The following is a 17,609-nucleotide window of genomic DNA, read 5'->3' as shown; positions in this document are numbered from 1 at the left end:
CTTTACTGAAAGTTCATTTTTACCACTTCCACTACCAAGCAAGTCTTTAAACAAGAGCGTCCTATTGTCGGAAAGACAACCTAATGCAAATGCAAGCCAGAGTCATCAAATGTCACTTTTAGAATTGAGCAGGCTACAAAAAAATTTTTGTAAGTCACAAATATATTTTATCTTTTTTGAAATGAGTCAGTGTCTGTACAAATGAATAAGCAAATAAAATATAGTGCCTTAAGGGCTTTGAGGAGCAAAGTGGTTTTATAAAAATATAAGACATGGCTTCCAGTTCCACATCTCTACCTGCGGGCAGCTTGCTTTCCTCTCTGTACCTCAGTTTCCTCACCTGTAAAGTGAGTGTCAGATGTCTGATGTGGATACTAAAAGTTGTCACATCATGGCATATGTCTTAGAACTAGAATGGACCTGCATGAAAACAAAGACATATAAATGTATGTAATGAGGACATGCTGGAGAGAAGAGCCACAATAAGTCAGTTTTATCATCGCCCTTCCTGTGACTGGGGGCTGGCCGGGTGTTCAGCTCCCGAGCTCTCTCTGCAGCCAAGGCTCATGCCCAGCAGAACTAATGCTTATGTGCACTGTGTCGGTTCCGTACAGACACGTGCTGTTTGTAGCCGTATTTCACCCTTGTAGAAAGTCTAAGTGTACTTTCTGGGTCTGTTTAAAGGGCCCTGCATAAATAAAGCCCTCTAGGTAGGCTGAAAAACTTAACGCTCTGGAGTTAATAGCCTTGTATGGTCAGCGTCTTCTTGAGAGGGTAAGATAGTGGGGTGCTGGAGCGGCTTGTAAGTTTTCAGGAATTCTGTGAGCCAATTATTAAACTATGTTAAAAACAAAGGTAGTAAGTACTCAAAACTCGTGACGTCCTAATTATTTTATTACATTTACTATTGCCTGTTCTCTTGGGGCTGTTTACACCTACTGTGTCCACGTGGTGCCGATACTACACCACGATGAACTTCTGTGTGTCTCTTCGCAACCCTGTGTTCAGTGACGTCACATTGCTAGTGTGGAATTGGCCGTGGTGGAAGTATTTACACCATGGAAACAGGCAAATGCTAAAAATCAGGTCTCCTCTCCAAACCCCCTGCCCCGAGAGCCAGTTGTAAAACATTTATCAGCACATTACTGAGTAGAGATGAAATTTAGTGTGGAAGTTCCTTTTGGAAGATTTGTTACAAGCCGTAGCTATTATAGACCATTACAGACCCTTTAGAGAGTACGCAAAAGGAAAAAGAGAAGAGAGTGAACATTCTTCAAGCATCTGTGCTGGCAATACGTTAATTGACTTTCATATTGAGTTCAATTAAAATCATCTTAAAGGCTGGCTAAGCTGTGTAATATTACTTCGGTCTTGCAGTTGAAGAAACTGATCTGTGGTTTAATAACTTGCCCATGTTGATACAACTATTAAGTGAAGAAATTTCTGTTGGCAAAGTATTTGAATGTAGGTGTTTGTGACTCCACTCCTTCTTATCTTTTCCCTATGGAATGGAAATTTGAATACATTTTGCAAAGGAAGTAGTGTTAAATGCTATGGTAAAATTTTTGTAAGTATAATTAATACTATATTTTTTCTTTCATTCATTTATTTGTACATCAAGCATTGAAGGTCAAATATGTGCCAGCCACTGTCATTTAAAGGTTCTGCCTGATGGAGAAATAGGTATGTGTGAAGTGCTGGGGGAGCACAGGAAATGACCAGGGAATGTCGGAGAAGGATGCTTAAGCTGATTCTTAAAAGGTGACAACTCCAGTTTGCGTGTAGAGAAAACAGCCCTTGCAAAGGCATGTAGAGGTGTGCCTGCATCGTGTGTGGGCTCCAGGATTTACAGTGTTGTGGTGGAGGTTGGTTTTGGTAGAGGGAACAGGAATTATGAGCTTGCGCTCAGAGAGGCATCTGTAGGTGGTTTGGGGATTCCTGCCAGACCACCACCTGCAGCACACTTAGGAGGCATTGCCCATCCTTACCAGCCTCTCTGGCTTTCGAGGGCATGCAGTCCAAAGAGAAGCTTCTACAGCTCAGGCTCGTGGGCCCTGCCCCTCAGATTTTGGTTCTGCAAGCCTGGGGTAGAACCCAGGAAGTTTCATTTTTATCGTACATCCTTAGGGATTCTGAGGCAGCACCAGGCACCACACACTGAGAAGTATTATTGTTCTGTAACTTCTGTGCTGTCTTCATCCATAAGAAGAAAGGAGACGCCCATAATAATAACAATAGCTCTTCCTAGCTTTATACCCAGTCTCTGTCTATCCCCACAGTTACCCTGTGAGATGTTCAGAGCAGTTAATTACTCTTCTTGTTTTACAGTTGAGAGAAAAGAGGATGGCAGAGGTTAATTAAGTAGCTCCAGGTCCCACCATTAGCAAATGGCGGACCCAGACTTCTAAGTATTTGCCAGTGTATTTTCCTCAGGTGCACATTGCCCACAGGGGGTTCTGCCCCAGTGCCCAGGAAGCCACCTTGTGGTGATCTGCTCTGGGACCAACCTCAGAAGCATTGTGCCTTAAACAAGGGACTGCCTGCACTCCCCCAAATAATTTGAACTCCATTCGAATGATTCTACAGACTTTACAATGTAGTAATTTTATTCTTAAGGTTCCTCATTCTCAATTTCTGCAGCATTCTATTCTCTTCAGCTACAGAACTTTAAAAATACTCTAGAAGTAAAATGATCTGATCTATTTAGTATCATTTGGTGACAAGGAGCATCTTGCCAGTAGAATCGATTTCTGTAGGTTTTAAGTATTTCAGTCTCTTTGCATCACTTAACGAAGAGAACAGGACAGAACAAGGGAGCGAGCTTGAGCCAGGAAACCTGTATTCTCATTCTGGGTCTGCCTCCAGCCAGCTTTGTAACCACAGGTAACGCTCTTCATGTCCCCGACCGTGGGTTCCTCAGAGAAAGCTGGAGTCTTTGTATCCCAGCTTTTGTTAAAGCTCCTGAGTCTCCAGGATGGAGGGAAAAAAGATCACCATGGATTTCATGTTCTTTGGCTTTTCCAAGACAAATAATGCATTTACATTGTGAGCAATGAACTCATGATTCTATTGTTGTATTCGTTTATTTTTGGGTTGGGAAAAATAGAAATGTATTTTATCTGTGAAATTAGTTATGTTTAAAATAGTTCTGTTATTGGTTTTCTTTAGAGTTGCCTCACTTTTCTCGACTCCCCTGCTGCCTGCCCTTCCTCCATCTAGAAACATGGTTTTCCCAAATAACCTGCCTCTGCTTAGTGCCTGGGTCAAAAAATAAAGCATAATGAAGTTACATTCATCTCGGCCCAGGCTTCTCAGTTGCTTTTGCTTAGAACTGATATTTTGTTTCATTGTAGAATAGGACTAAAAATTTTACTAAAATGAGAAGGGCAACCAAGTCAGAAATGCTGTTTTAGCACATAATGCAGTGTAAACCTGCAGTAGCCATACATGGCTTAACTTGAACTTTACATTCTGAGAGAGCCAGAGGATATTTTAGGGTATATTCTCTTCCTTTGAATTCAAAGAAATAACTACACTGTTCAGAAATGAATTCAGATATAGATTTTTATCACACTCAACTGACATTTTAAATAAATTTTAGACAGATGAATTCCATGTTTCTGTGATAGAATGATCATAAACATTTTCCTTTTTCAAAAAGCAATCTGGGGAGTGTTCATTTGTACTATAGTTAATGCTGTGTTAAGTCAATGTAATATAGCTGCTGCAAACATTTGTAGAGCAAAGAAAAAAAGCCTTTATTTAAATCTTGCCAAGAGCAGAAATAAAATGAGCAAATGCACATTGGAGTGAGAGGCAACATAAAGATCAGTACTGTTTTATTACTATGGTGCAGCTGTGTTAGCATCTCATTGAAGCTGCATGAAATATATATGATCACTAATAATTTTATATTGGAGTGTGTGCCTGTAAGTGATGTTTGTTGAGTGAATAAATGTTGGATCAGTGATTTTTTTTTTTTTTTCCTGCACAGAACTTTCATTTACTCAGTACGGAAATTAGATAGAAATACCCTAATTGTAATACTATTTGTATATTTACCTAAGAGTAAGAAATAAAAATGAATGAACATCAATTCCATTTAATAATGAAATATTCATGGCTGACACAGGTACCATGAAGACAACTTGAGCAGTTATTTCCACTAAGTTATAAAATCATGAAGAATAAGACTATGTTGTATTGTCCTTTTAATCCCTGTCATCTAGCATAGTGCCTGGACATGTAATTCTTAATACATACATTTTGTGTGTGTGTTCCCATCAAGGGTAGGTGGGCAGCTTATATGCCACGACTTATTTACAAATTAGAAGAGTTTTTTGCAGGCCGGAGAGAAATTATGGCAGTAAGAAAAGGGGCTGGGCTGGGGAGATAACCAGAGTGCTTGTTTAGCAGAGACATTGAACCAGAATTCATCAGAACATTTTATGATTCAAGGTGTCATCTCAGAGACATGCAATGTCAGACAACACCTCTCCTGTCCTGTGATGTACTATTTTCCTGGTTAGCTTTAAGTTGGAATTCTGATGATTTAGCCATGACTATGGTCTCACCCTTCTACCCCCTTTAGTTTCTGTCCCTGACATTTCAAGAGTTGGTTGGCCCCTCTCCAGAGCAGATCTGGGTTTCCACCGTGTGGCAGTGGTGCCTCCTCATGTGTTATAACTGGGAACATTTGGTCCTGCTGAAGCCCTGCAAAAGTTCTGTGCAATCAATCAAGGCTGGGTGGATGTGGGTATATTATTATTTTCACTTTTCTCTCTTCTTCCTAGTCCCATATGTCACAAAATTAACTTCCAGAAGTCATACTTCTAAGTTCCTATATCTCAATTGTATGCGGTTGAGTTTTAGCTAAAACTATGTGTGAGGGAAGGTTTTCACTGAGCTCTGGGGAGGCTGAAATCCATTGCACTTTGTTTATGTCATTAGATGTGGTAAAGACATTAAAATGATAGTGTTTCTCACAAGTTTTTGTTCGTATATTTCATAGAAGCCACTGTTTCCATATCACGGTGTGTTTGTAGATGAAGTAACAAGTGGCTTGATCTACAAAGAGGATTTTGCAGCCGGCCTGGTCGTGTAGCAGTTAAGTTCGTGCGCTCTCCTTCAGCGGCCTGGGGTTCACAGGTTTGGATCCCGCGTGCGGACCTGTGCAGCGCTCATCAGGCCACGCTGTGGCGGTGTCCTGCGTACAAAATAGAGGAGGATGGGCACGGATGTTAGCTCAGGGACCGTCTTCCGCAAGCTAAAAAGAGGAGGATTGGCAACGGATATTAGCTCAGGGCCAGTCTGTCTCACATACACACAAAAATAAACAAATTTTAAAAAATTTAAAAAAAAAATTGTTAAAAAAAAACATGAGAGAATTTGTACATAGCCAATGCACTTAACCCAATTGGCAGTCCACGGCCTGGTTCCCGCCTGCCCTCCCCGTCACAGCTCTCGTTCTTCACCGTGCGATGCACCCGGCCGGAAAGTACCTCACTCATCATCCATTCGTTCCCAGCTTAAATCTGACTGCCTCCACGTGGCCTTGCCAGGCTCCCCGATCTGAATTATGCCCTGAAGTCATTTGTCTTGGAGCCCCTCACTCATTTCCTTCCCAGCCTCCTTCCCGGAGGGGCTGTGCACTTACGCTGGGCCAGGCCCTGCTCTGGGCACTGAGGAAAGACAGGTCTCCCTCCCAGAGCTTCGGCCCGCTGGAGAAGAAAAGCAGTAAACAAATGAACATGTCAGGTGGCAATCAGTACCAAAAATGACAACAAAGCCAGCTAGGAGCAGGAGGGGATGAGAGAGTACTGCAGGTAAGCCTTTCGGAATAGAGCTGAGACTTTGCCAAAGTGCGGGGAAAGGCAGGCCAGTTTCCAGAGGAGGATTGCTCCAGGCAGAAGGGAGGGCCAGTGCAAACGCCCTGTGGTGGGTGGGAGCTGAGTGTGTTCGAGAAGCAGCAGGGGCCAGGAGGAGAAGCAGCAAGGGCCAGGGGCCAGTGATGGGACATGAGGTCAGAGAGACAAGCGGGGCACACCATGTGCTGAACGTGTCTTATGTGAGGGAAGAAGGAGAGTTGAGAGCCAGCAACCAGCTACGTTAAGTTTCCATTTTAAAGGTGTCACTCTGCTGCCTGGAGCATCCGCAGAAGAGAGGCAGGATGGAAGCAGGGAGACCCATTCTGAGGTTAATAACCAGAGCAGCTGAGAGGTCGCTAGGACCACATTGGAGCAGGGGAGAAGTCTAGATATATTGTAGAGTTAGGGCTGTGAAGGTTTGCTGGTGGCTGGGATTGGATATGGGTTTAAGCGGAAAGAAGAATCAAGAACAACCAAACCAAAGTATTTGACCTGGGCAGCTGGGCGAATGGCCATGCTATTTACTGGATGAGGAAGACTTAGGGAGGAAAAGAGAATAACAGATGTTTTGTTTGGGCATGTGAAGTTTAAGATTCCTAGAAAACATTAAAGTGGAGATAACACACAAGCGGTTGGTTATGTGGATCTGCAGTTCAGGGGAGAAAAGGCTATGGATATAAACGGGGGAAGCATCAGTAGATAGAAAATGTAGCACAATTATTTGTTAGTGCTGTCCAATAGATTCCGACTCCTAGCCACGCTGAGTACAGCAGAGCGGAACCCTGCCCAATCTTTTTGCACCATGTTCTCCCCTTCCAGTGCTGTATCAAACAATACTCTGCTGCTATTTACAGGGTTTTCATGGCCCCACCAGGGCACAGTTCTAGCCATACATTTATGTAGCAGGTCTGTATTTTCAGTGCACAGGCACAAGTGTTCAAGAAATGCAACTTTATCTGAATTCAACTTAAGCTGTATTTTGAGACACCATTCCACTCAGTATTGGAAAACCTAACTGCCATTCCAGCCAACCTTTTTCAGTTGATTAAATTAAACGAAGTTGACATAGCATAGGTGATTTAGGTTCTTTGTTTCCCCTCTAACTCCTGGGAGCTTAGATAGTCTCATGACATAAGGGAATTGTCTAGACCTTAGTCAGCATCCACTTACTGTCTGGGCATTGTGTGTCCTGGTCTGCTGCCTTGTAGTGCATTACAGTACATGCTGCCCCTACTGCTATCCTCCCCCCATGCCCATGCCCATGCCCGCAAATCCCCTTTACGTCTGTGGATTCTCTCTACTTTGAGGGCTGCATTTGGTTTTTCTTCCAGGCCCTTCCGGGCACAGAAAACCCTGGCTTACACAGTCATTACTGTGCTACCATTTCCAGTTGGGTGGAGAATTCCTGCAAGACTTGCATGTCCCCAGGTTCAAGGTGCAGAGCGGGGCAAGATCCCCTCTCCATTCAGTCTCCACACTTACCTAGGGTTCGGTATCCTCTTCCTATTGGTGTTAACCCAGTAGGTTTGGGGTTTGCAGGATGTTAGAACCCCCTTCAGAGACCCTTGCCAGAATCTAATAGATAGAAAATGTAGCACAATTATAGCCATACATTCATGTAGCAGGTGTATTTTTTCAATCCACATCCATCAGTGTTCAAGAAATGCAACTTTATCTAAATTCAACTTAAGCTATATTTTGAGTATCTAATTCTTCTGTTTCAATTTCCACTCTCCTTTTCTGTCAGCCCAGGATAATTTTTATCTCTCCTTGGGCAAAAGAAAACTGGCTCAGCAAGTATTCTTCCCAATTTTTGTCCTCCCCCTGCCCACCCCTTGAAATACAGTTTTTGAACTTGAAAGTCAAGAATTGACGTAATCCTCTCCCAGTTCCTTTGTGACAATTATCCTTTGGGCGTGGGACATCTTATGTTTATCTCTGTGAATGGAGGAAGGTCATGGAGTAAGAGGGAATGTGGTGAAAAGAATCAGCTAAGACTGCACAGTATCCGTCAAGGTTTGTAGACTTTGTTTCTCTTTCCCACATGACTGTAAGTTCAGCGAGGGGAAGTTACATTTGATTTGCTCAGCATTGTATACCTAGAATTCATTATGTGGTAGGTGTCCAGATACCTGTAGACTTTATGAATGAATACAATCGTGAGCGAATGGGTAACGGAAAATCAGCACTGTGCTCCCACGTCCATGCACAGATACAGAAAAAGTTTGTTCTGCTGTTCACGTGGGAACTGTGACTCAGCGACTGGCCCTGATGGGGTCTGTTGGCAATTAGAGGATATTATAAGTGTGAGCTTATCCTCAGAGTTAGAAACTTCAGAAATTATTTCATAATCTGGCACCTTTTTACTAACTTGGTCTAGGTTCTTCTTAAGTTGGCTGGGGGGTCCTTATTCGTGAGTCTCACCCCAGCTGCTCATAGGGGGACCTATGGATGGAGAAGAACATTCAGCTTTGGAAGATCAGAGGGCGAGTTGGAAGCTCTGCAGTGAGAAATTTCTTTGATGTCTCATGTTTGTATTAAATCTTCAAGTTGGTTTCATATTTGTCTCCGTAATGTGTGTATATGTGTTTTAAGATAAAAATTAGTGTATTTCTCCCATTTCATGTCTTCTATTACAATTACTACCCCAGGAGGATGCTGGCTCATCCTGTTATTTTTATGGAAAATGTGTCCTATCATAAGGAGCAGGTGTTAGGTCATTTAGCAACTTGGTATTTTCTCTTAATAAGGTTTTAAAAGTTCCATCCTCAAAACCAAACCTCAGGAGTGTTAAGGACGCATTACTAAAGCCACTAAATAGCTTTGCAAAGCAAACTACTACCATCTTTACTTGCCCAGAAGAATGCTTACCTGCCTACGATTTTCACTTGGACCTCTACATCTGCAAAAGTGATTTTTGTATGTATACCAGGATCCTCTTTTTATCTACTCTTATTTTATGAAACAAAAAATCAGCTAAGAATACTTTGACATAATAATTAAATCTGAATATTGATAATTCTTCATATCATGAAAACTGAATGAATTTGTAGGACATCCAAATTTAAGATGTTCTTACATTTTTTTCCCTGGCTCTTTTCAACAGCCCTGGGAAGTGAGGAGAGCGAACATCATCGTCCTCATTTTGATGCCTACAGTTACACCAGGTACTGTCCTAGCTCCAGCACGTTTTAACAGTGGGACTTTTGAGTAACTTCTCTGTGACTCATGTTTTTCATCCATTAAATGGGCTTCACCATAGTTCCCAGACCATAGGACTTGAGGGACACTGAAATAACCGCTCAGTGCTTTAGTTGATACTATGAATGTCACACAACTGAAGATTAAAATATTATGTGCATTCCTGGTAAAGTCATGCAAAACTTGTGGCCTGGCTCTCAGGAACAAACTGGATTGCCAGTCCTCCTTTTTCTTCCCCAGACACCCCAATCTAGACTTTGGGCCAACTCATTTTGTGTCTACAGAGGTTCATGCCATGATCGCTGTCTCTGAGTGGACTGGGGACACCTTTTCTGTGCGGAGGATTTAGGAGGTGGAACAGAGGCCGAGATGTAACTCTAGACAGACATCCCTCCAAATGGAAACACGAGACTAGGAGAGGCTCCATCTTCCAGGCAGTTAGGAGTAAAGAAGATGGTACACATCAGCCCTTAGCACAGAGCCTGTGACCACACAGCACAGCTGATATTTTTAGGGACTTATTGTTTATGGTAGTAACAATAGGTGCTTTATTTGCATTTTCTCATTTAAAATATGTTATTCTATAACAACTCTTTAAGGTTAGGATTATCTTCATTGTACAGAAGTTGAAGCGGAGGCTGCAAGAGGTAAGGTGATTTGCCCAAAATCACCTTGGTGGTAAGAGCCAGGGCCGGAGTCCTCGTTCCAGCGTGAGCTCAGTGCGCAACCGTGCTTTCCTAAATCACTATAGCTTTAAGTTAGTCTTTTCTAGACCAATAAGGTTGTCGCATAAAAGTTTTACGCAAAGCTGTAATCCAGTGTAAAATGTTAGATTTATATTTTGTGCTAATGTATTAGCAGGAATTATTACCCAAAGAGATTAGGAATTAGAGATGTATATATAAACACAGTTAATGATTTTCCTTTCTTGATTTTACAGCTTTCGTTACAACTTTTATTGTTACAACTTTGTTGTTTAAAATTATAAATACTTTAAATCTGTGTAAAATAGAGAAAATGATATCACAAGTGAGTTTATGTACCCAGATTTAATACATGTTACTATTTTGCCACGTGACTTCAGATCTTTTCTTTCTAAGAAGGGAAATACTCGAGCAGTGATGTGAGCATCCTCTCTCGGTTCCCCTCATCCAGGCTCTTTCCTCCCTTCCAGAGGTAACTGCAGGCTGAAGTTTTTGTGGGTATTTTAAAATCTTACATAAATGACACGATTCCGTGTGTTTGCTTTTCCAGCTTGTTTTTTTCCCTCCATGGTACACTTGAGATTTCCCACGCAGATCTGTGGAGGTGGAGCTAACGCGTTTAGTTTTGTTAAGATGTGGCTCTTGTCACATAAAACACTCTTTCTGATGGGAGAAACAAGTGCCGCACGAGCCTTTGAAGTCCCTGGAAGGGCTTCTCCTAAGCACCCTTTCTTCTCTGAGCCTTGTGACGGGCCTTATTGTCTGGACTGAAGAGAGATTTGGGAATTTGAATCTTTAGTGTACTTGTTATTCACTCTTTTGTTACTCAAGAATTTAAATCTTAATTTCCCCAAGAACTTAATTCAGTTCCCCAAGGGCAAAGCGTCATATGCTATATATTCAACCTTACTGTAGGCTTAATAAATATTTGTGGAATTTTAGCAGCGTAAATTATAGTAAGCTGATCAGCACAATGAATCTGTCAGAAGACACTCATCAGACAGCCAGTCCATGACAGGTTTACTTTTTAAGACTGAAGCGCCAGAGAGAGGTTTCTGTTTCGGCAGGGGTTATTTAGTGCTTATTAGCTTGAGTCTGGTGCTCGTGTTGATCTAAACCAGGGCACGTCAGTTTGGGGTCATTTAAAGAGAGGGATGCCTATTGGGCAACTGTCAAGTGTATACAGGTGGGACCAATACTCCTACTGTGAAATCCATGCTTGTTATACCATGTTTTTACTTCTACAGAATTTCAGAAGCTGGACTGAAACATAATGTTGATTGAGCTCTCACTTTGGGTCAGGCACTGTGCTGAGCATGTCACATGCAGTACCTCATTCATTCGTCTCACAGAGCAGTGATGATCCAGGCAGTGTTATGACTCCCATTGGATGAAGACCCTGCGTTTGAAAGGGGTTAGCCAGAACTACACAACTGGCAAGGATCTGAACAGGCTGTCTGACCACAGGGCTTTCTGGTCAACCAGACATTGTGTTTACTCCTCCTAAATGGTACAGTTGTCAGTCTCAAGCTGGAGTGCCCAGTGCATGGACCAGGGATGGTGTCCTGACTTGCCATTGGAGGGGTGCCAGCATTCCCTTGCCACCACACACCCTTCCACTCCCAGCCCACAGTGGTGCTCTGGAGCCCTCGCGGGCGAGGACAGGGGGCGTGCTTTTCCTAAGAAAGGGTGGCTTCTGTTGGTACAGAGCCCTCCTTATAAGAGCCATCTGCTGGCCACCTACACTTTACCTGAAGCCCACTTATGTTTGAGGAATCAGAGTATAAAACTTTCAAATCTCAGTGGCAGGTATGCAACCTTCCATCTTCTTGACTATTAAACATCAGTGCTGAAGCTAATTTACAGCTTTAGTCGTGAGCCTTGGCACGTTATTGGTACAAAGTGTAAATATTTGAATGCTAATTATCGTAAAACAAACAGGCCAGCATGTCCAGAGCAGACGAATGCTGTTTCCGGAAGCCACCAGACCCTAGCTGGTAGGCAGCTTGTGTTGTCTCTGCACAACCAGTAATAGACGTCTGGACCGTTTCCACCCCCTCCCGCCCAACAGCACCTGCCACCTCATTGCAGAACGTTCTGAAAGCTAAGAGCTGCCCAGAGGGGCTCACATATGTGAGTCTTTGCCTTTTAAACTATTTCCCATCTGCCCCGTCACTTGAAGAGAAACCTTGTACTGCTGAAATTATTTGCCTAGAAAGATAATACCATTGTCATAATAAGAGTGGCCCACCCGTGTCCAGCCTGAGTCCATCACTCCCGGTCACCAGTCTGTTCACCATGCGTATTCTCATCCCAGGCACACTTGGCTCAGGTGTTCCACTGGCTGGACGTGACTGACTCCCTTCCATACTGATGTGTCCTTCAGTTTCCAGCTCTAGTCCTCTTTGAAGCACTCCAGGATTACTTTAATCCATATCACTCCTTTGTGCATTCACCCATCCTGGGACAGAGAAGCAAAGCCATCAGAATCATTTGTCTTCCTACCTAGATAACGAACTCCTTGAGATTGTGGGCTTTCACAGCTGCAGCCTCTTTGGAAATGGTGCTGAATTGGCATCCCATTCTGACTGGGCAGAATCCACCTGGCTGGTGCGCTGAGGCTGAGCTCTCTCCAGTGAATGCCGAGCACGGGCGGTGGGGGGGGCTGATTCTGAGGTGTAACTGGGAAGATTCAGCGATCAAAAACAGGGATGTCAAGGAAAATAGGATGTAAGAGTATCATGTGGTCTGCCGATCGATTTAGGGAGCTAGCCTGAAATTCAGCATAAAACTTTGTGGCAGAGAGAAAAAAATCTCATTAAAATTTTAAGCATGGTGCTACTTCCCTTGGCTTCATGATAGCAAAAAGATAGGGGTTTGGGAACAATGTACAAGAGGGGAAACACTTAGAACTTCAGTTTCTTTATATGCTACATGAGAATAATAACATTTACTAAGGCGTTTGTTGTGACAAGTCAACTGAGAATGAAGAATTAAAACGAGACAATACACACGAAGTGCTCGGTCAGTGCTGGCGCATAGCAGGCATCTGGTAAAGGCAGCGTCCCTAACCGCCGCTCCTAGTTCACCCCCCACCCTGACTACCATGTGGCTGCTGTTCATGACGCTCACCTACCCGTGCAACAACTGGTTACTTCTGCCTGGAGCCTCCCAGGCGCTCCTGCCGGGCTGGCGAGGATGGGAAGCAGTGGGTCCCCTCCCTCAGAGCCCTGCTGCTAATATTTTAAACTGTGCCTTGGCCAGGCCAGCTCACTTGAGTCCATCAGCCCTAGCAGTGACCCCCTCTCACACAAGATTGCAGCAGCTCCTGGTCACAAGGAGACTTGGCCTGAGCCTGAAGAAGCTGCCTCGCCCACCTGCCTCCCGCAGTGGGGCTGCCCTTCTGGGACAATGAATTGGCGGCTCTGCAGGGACGCATTGTATAGTGGCTGCCCTTCCGCCACTGAGCACTGTTTCACCAGGCTGACCTTATTCTTTCTGTTTTACTGGATATTAGCTTAAGAAGGGGCTGGGACTAGAGAAGGAATGAATTAAGGAGTGGATCCTTAGTGTTATGCATTTAACTGTCTGGAGGCTTTCTTACAAGATGAAGAATGAGAAAAGACAAGAGGAGAAAAGTGGTCATCTTTAAAAGGAGCCCATGAGGTTGTGAAGAGAGAGAAGGATTCCAGCTGGGGGTGGTACCTTCCTCTTTTCAGCAGACTGAGTGTTTTCTTGGATATGTGACAAGAGCTAATTTTAGAAAGATGATTCTTGAAAGAAAATGAGTCCTGAAGGCTATTAAGATACATGAGTGCCTCACTATAGCTCACACACTAAACCTTCTTTATTTCAACTTTAAAATAAAGGCTTAGATTTAAGATCAGTTCAGACACCTTCTCCACGAAAAAAGACACCAGTGTTTCTCAGACCAACAGAAAACCTGGACAGATGGCAGTGGTAGCAGACACGTCAATCAAAGTGTGTTAAAATATACTCTCCATTCAAGAAAACTGGGGATCAAGCTTGTCAACCTTAGGGCTTAAAAGGGACATCATTAAAGTGGCAAAGCCCAGAATTAACTTCTCTTTACCCTTCAGCAAAATAAGGTGGCTGTATTAACCCTGAGCTGCATTGTAATGTTCATATGTGACAGTGCTTACATTTCATAATTTCATCTGACAACTTGTAATCAATTGTGCCTTTTGGAAAATGTGATTTCCTTCTGAATGATTTGAAGGAGAATTTAAACACTCTTGTATTATTTGAATCTCTATGCAGAAATGTGGCTCATTTCTTTGAGAATTAGTCTCTAAGACATGGACAGCGAAATTCCTGAGCAGTTGGCACAATCAGAATAATTTCTAGCAGTGGTCATTTTTTATTTTGTCTGTCATCGTTGCCTTGGTGTTAGCATACAAGGTTCCCTGGCTAGAAAGGCAACAGAAAGTGGGAGAAAATTGGGAATGGAGGAAGGTAGTTCAAATAGGCAGAGAACATCCACAGAATTTAAACCTTAGCACAGCCAGGTAATAGTGTTAGAATCGCTATGGAAAAGAAGAGAAAGCCATATCACACAAACTATGCATGTAATCTCACCAGTTCTTCCCAAAGGAAAACTGGCAAGAACTCAGCCATGTAAACCATCCCCGACAGCGACGTGAGCATATGATTAGCGAGCACATCTTCATTGGCGCCTGGGGACAGATGATGTGGCTGATGGGCCTCTTACATCTCCCTGATGCGGTTTATATCACCCCAGCTAGTGAAGGGATACAGCAACAAGTATCACAGACATGACTTTGTTTAAGCTGTATCATTATAATATTCAGATGTACAATAATAGAGAAAAAATGTGTTTTTTCCTATTGCTTAGCCAAACATTTCTTCCTGTTAGGCGTTATGGTCATTTTAAAGAAAAGAATGGCTATAACATTGATGATGTCCTTCCCCTCTCTCTAACCTGGATTTTCACCAAATTGCGGATGACTGGGACCCATCATGCGTATAATGATTTCTGTAGCGTTCTGCTAGCAGAGGATTTGCTGTTGCACTGAGATTTAACCAGTTTGGAGAATGTTGCTTTAATTGGCAACAGAAGGTTTGCAGCGACATTGGTTTCAGGGAAGGCATTTGGATTATTAAGAGTTGAAGCCTAATCCTGAGCGGAGGCAGCAAGCCCACTCCTTTCTGTTATTCTTGTGCATTAGGAGTTGCGTCAGTCTTTCCTTATGAAAAATCATCATTCTTTGCACTGTGATACTTAATCCTCGCACAGTGCTCATAGAGCTTCACAGATCCCACCCTTTCCACCTCCCAGCAGACTGGGCAGAGAGAATAAAACTGTCCCAGGGTCCTGGCCCCACAGCAGCCCCCTCTGTCCTGCTAGGCTTTTCCTTTACTTTCTTTGTGTCCCCAGACTTCCTCTCATTCTTCTCCCTCCCTTTCATGTCTGTCATCTCCCCATGAAAAAGAAGACTCCGCATGTCTTCAATTGGGAACTAGGCGTTTCCGTGTAATGAAGTCTGTATGACTCTGAATCCTGCCATGAGATACAGCAGGTTCACTTTCTCGGCTCCACTCTGGGCTTCACAGCTTCCTGACTCTGCTGCTCCCAGGCAACTAAGGGTCATCTGGCTCGGAGGGCACTGGCCCCCAGCTCCGAGCCCCAGGGCTAGAGGTTTTCAGTCCTCCCTACAGAGCAAGGCTTCCTTTCCATTGTTGCACTTCCTGCAACTCTGCACACACCTCACCTTTTGACTTTGTGTTTTAAAAATAGTCTCTCAAGCAAACGCTGAAATAAGAAACCTCCCATTCTTGAGTAATCCACCAGAATAAGCCCCTAGAGCTGTTGCTCAGGGCAGGGTAGCCAGCTAATGAGGATTTCCAGCCTGAAGCAGAAAGGCTGCCTTTTAAATTAGCTACTACAGCCTCGTTGTGGTGTAATTATTTGTCTGATCTTTGTTCTGGGTTCCTGGCATGGAGCTTCTAAAACTCTTGAAATTTCCTGATAGGAATGTCTTTGTTATGCTAATGAGGTGGCTCTTGGTGAGCCCCTATAGCTTCAGGGTGGGAGCTGGTCACCAGAAAGACCAACCGTGGGATTAGAGGCTGGGGGCCTTTGGGTTAGCCTGACCTCTGGGGAGCGGAGGGGACTGGAGATTGAATTCAGTCACATGGCCAATGATTCAATCAATCATGCCTACCTAATGAAGCACCAGTAAAAACTCTGGATGCCAAGGCTCACGGGAGCTTTCTAGTTGGTGAACACATCGATGTCCCAAGAGGGTGGTGTTCCCTGACACCAGGGGGAGAGAGGGCATGGAATCTCTGCATTTGGGACTCTCCTGACCCACACCCTGAACTACGTGTGTCCCTTACAAAAGAAATATAATTAGTATAGTGCTTTCCTGAGTTCTATTAGTCATTCTAGCAAATTATGGAACCTGAAGGGTGTCATGGGACCCTCCCAGATTGGCACCCAAACGGTCAGACGTGCAGGTGGCCGGGGGACCCACTGAGGGCTGGTGTCTGGAGTGGGGACAGTCCTGTGAGACTGAGGCTCGAGTCGTGAGGCTGCGCCAGCTCCGGTGGTTAGTGTGGGAACTACTGCAGTGTGCTCAGCTGGGGTGGAAGCAGAATAACTGTTATTAAGGGTAATTTTCTGATTTCTAGTAGAAATGTTGAAATACTGGAAGCAGCTTCTAGATCTTCGGGTTGGGCATTAGAGTTTGAAGCACTATCTCCTGAGCGGACAGTTTCAGAAAGGTCATTTAGCAGATTCTGCTCAAAGTGTGGTCCCCTTCATTACCAGTTCCTGATGAGGTGTGTACAGAACTTGACAGTAAGCATTTAGAAACATTTACAGCAATTGGACTTTGCCAACACGGTCAGGAATGGAGATACAAAAGTAGCAGATTGTGACAATTTGGGAAAACATGATCCTTCACCACAGATAGTTGGAGAAGCCTTATTTAGCACATATCCTCGGTTGGTATGATGAGATGGAACCAGAACTTAGTGTTAAAGTATGAGCCCTAGAATCAAGCAGATGCGTTTGTATGCAATATCTGCTGCTTGCTCTCTCTGTGGCTTTGGGCAAGTTACTTAACCTCTCTGGGCTTCAGTTTCCTTATCTACAAAATGATTATAGCAGTATTTCCTACCTCATTAGGTGGTGGGAAGACCAAAGGAGATAATCCAGGAAAAGTGGTAAGCATGGGGTTGGGCACATGGCAAGTGAACTGTGGGTATTACTTCTGTCATGTTTCTTTCTTGGCATCAGTGTTTCTGACTTGGTGAAAGCATGTTCTGTATACGTGTGTTTGATTTACGACTGAAATCTACAGCCTTGCTTTCATGTGAAGACAAGGTAAAGCAAACACGTTTTAAAAAGCCACAAATTACACACTTAAGTGACTGTTGCTGTTCATAGAATCCCTCTGAGAGGCTGGACTCTCCTCTCCAGGATGCCACAATTGTGGGAATTGTTTGGGGCACCTCTCCTCTGGTGTTACTATTAGAGCCTGTTCCGGTGATGTTCTGATGTTACAAGTCACCTCAAAACTTAGTGGCTGAAAACAACAGTCTGTCATTATCATGCGTGTTCTGTGGATTGCCTGGGCTCAGCCGGTTCTCACTTGGGGTCTTTCCTGCAGTTGCAGCCAGAGGTTGGCCAGGGCTGGAACCATCTGAAAGCTCAGCTGGGCTGGGCATCCTAGATGGCCCCTTCATTCTTCGTGTTTGGTGGCGGGTCTGGGGCGGCAGGGACGGCTCGGGGTTCACTGGGCATCTCGCAGTGTGTGGCCTTTCCACAGGGCTAGCTTGGGCTTTCTTA

At 43.9% G+C, this 17,609-nt stretch overlaps 1 protein-coding gene across 11 annotated transcripts in view; it reads left to right on the top strand.

Annotated features, from left to right (window-relative positions):
* ST6GAL2 (ST6 beta-galactoside alpha-2,6-sialyltransferase 2) overlaps positions 1 to 17,609 on the top strand; it is a 74,497-nt gene that overhangs the window by 19,932 nt on the left and 36,956 nt on the right. For 4 of the 11 annotated variants that reach the window (XM_087426325.1, XM_087426324.1, XM_087426323.1 and 1 more), the window contains exon 2: positions 8,974 to 9,034. The exons of 6 other annotated variants lie outside the window; for them this stretch is intronic. The gene's annotated coding sequence lies outside the window, so the exon portion shown is untranslated. Of the gene's footprint in view, positions 1 to 8,973; positions 9,035 to 16,963; positions 16,985 to 17,609 lie in introns of those variants that run through there. One more of the 11 variants, XM_087426331.1, reaches the window with a different exon arrangement.

Source organism: Ceratotherium simum, chromosome 40, assembly GCF_057802395.1.
Source record: "Ceratotherium simum simum isolate JZ-2026a chromosome 40, ASM5780239v1, whole genome shotgun sequence".
Lineage (NCBI taxonomy): Eukaryota > Metazoa > Chordata > Mammalia > Perissodactyla > Rhinocerotidae > Ceratotherium > Ceratotherium simum.
Note: the sequence above shows the minus strand (reverse complement) of the source record. Positions and strands in the feature narration are given on the sequence as shown.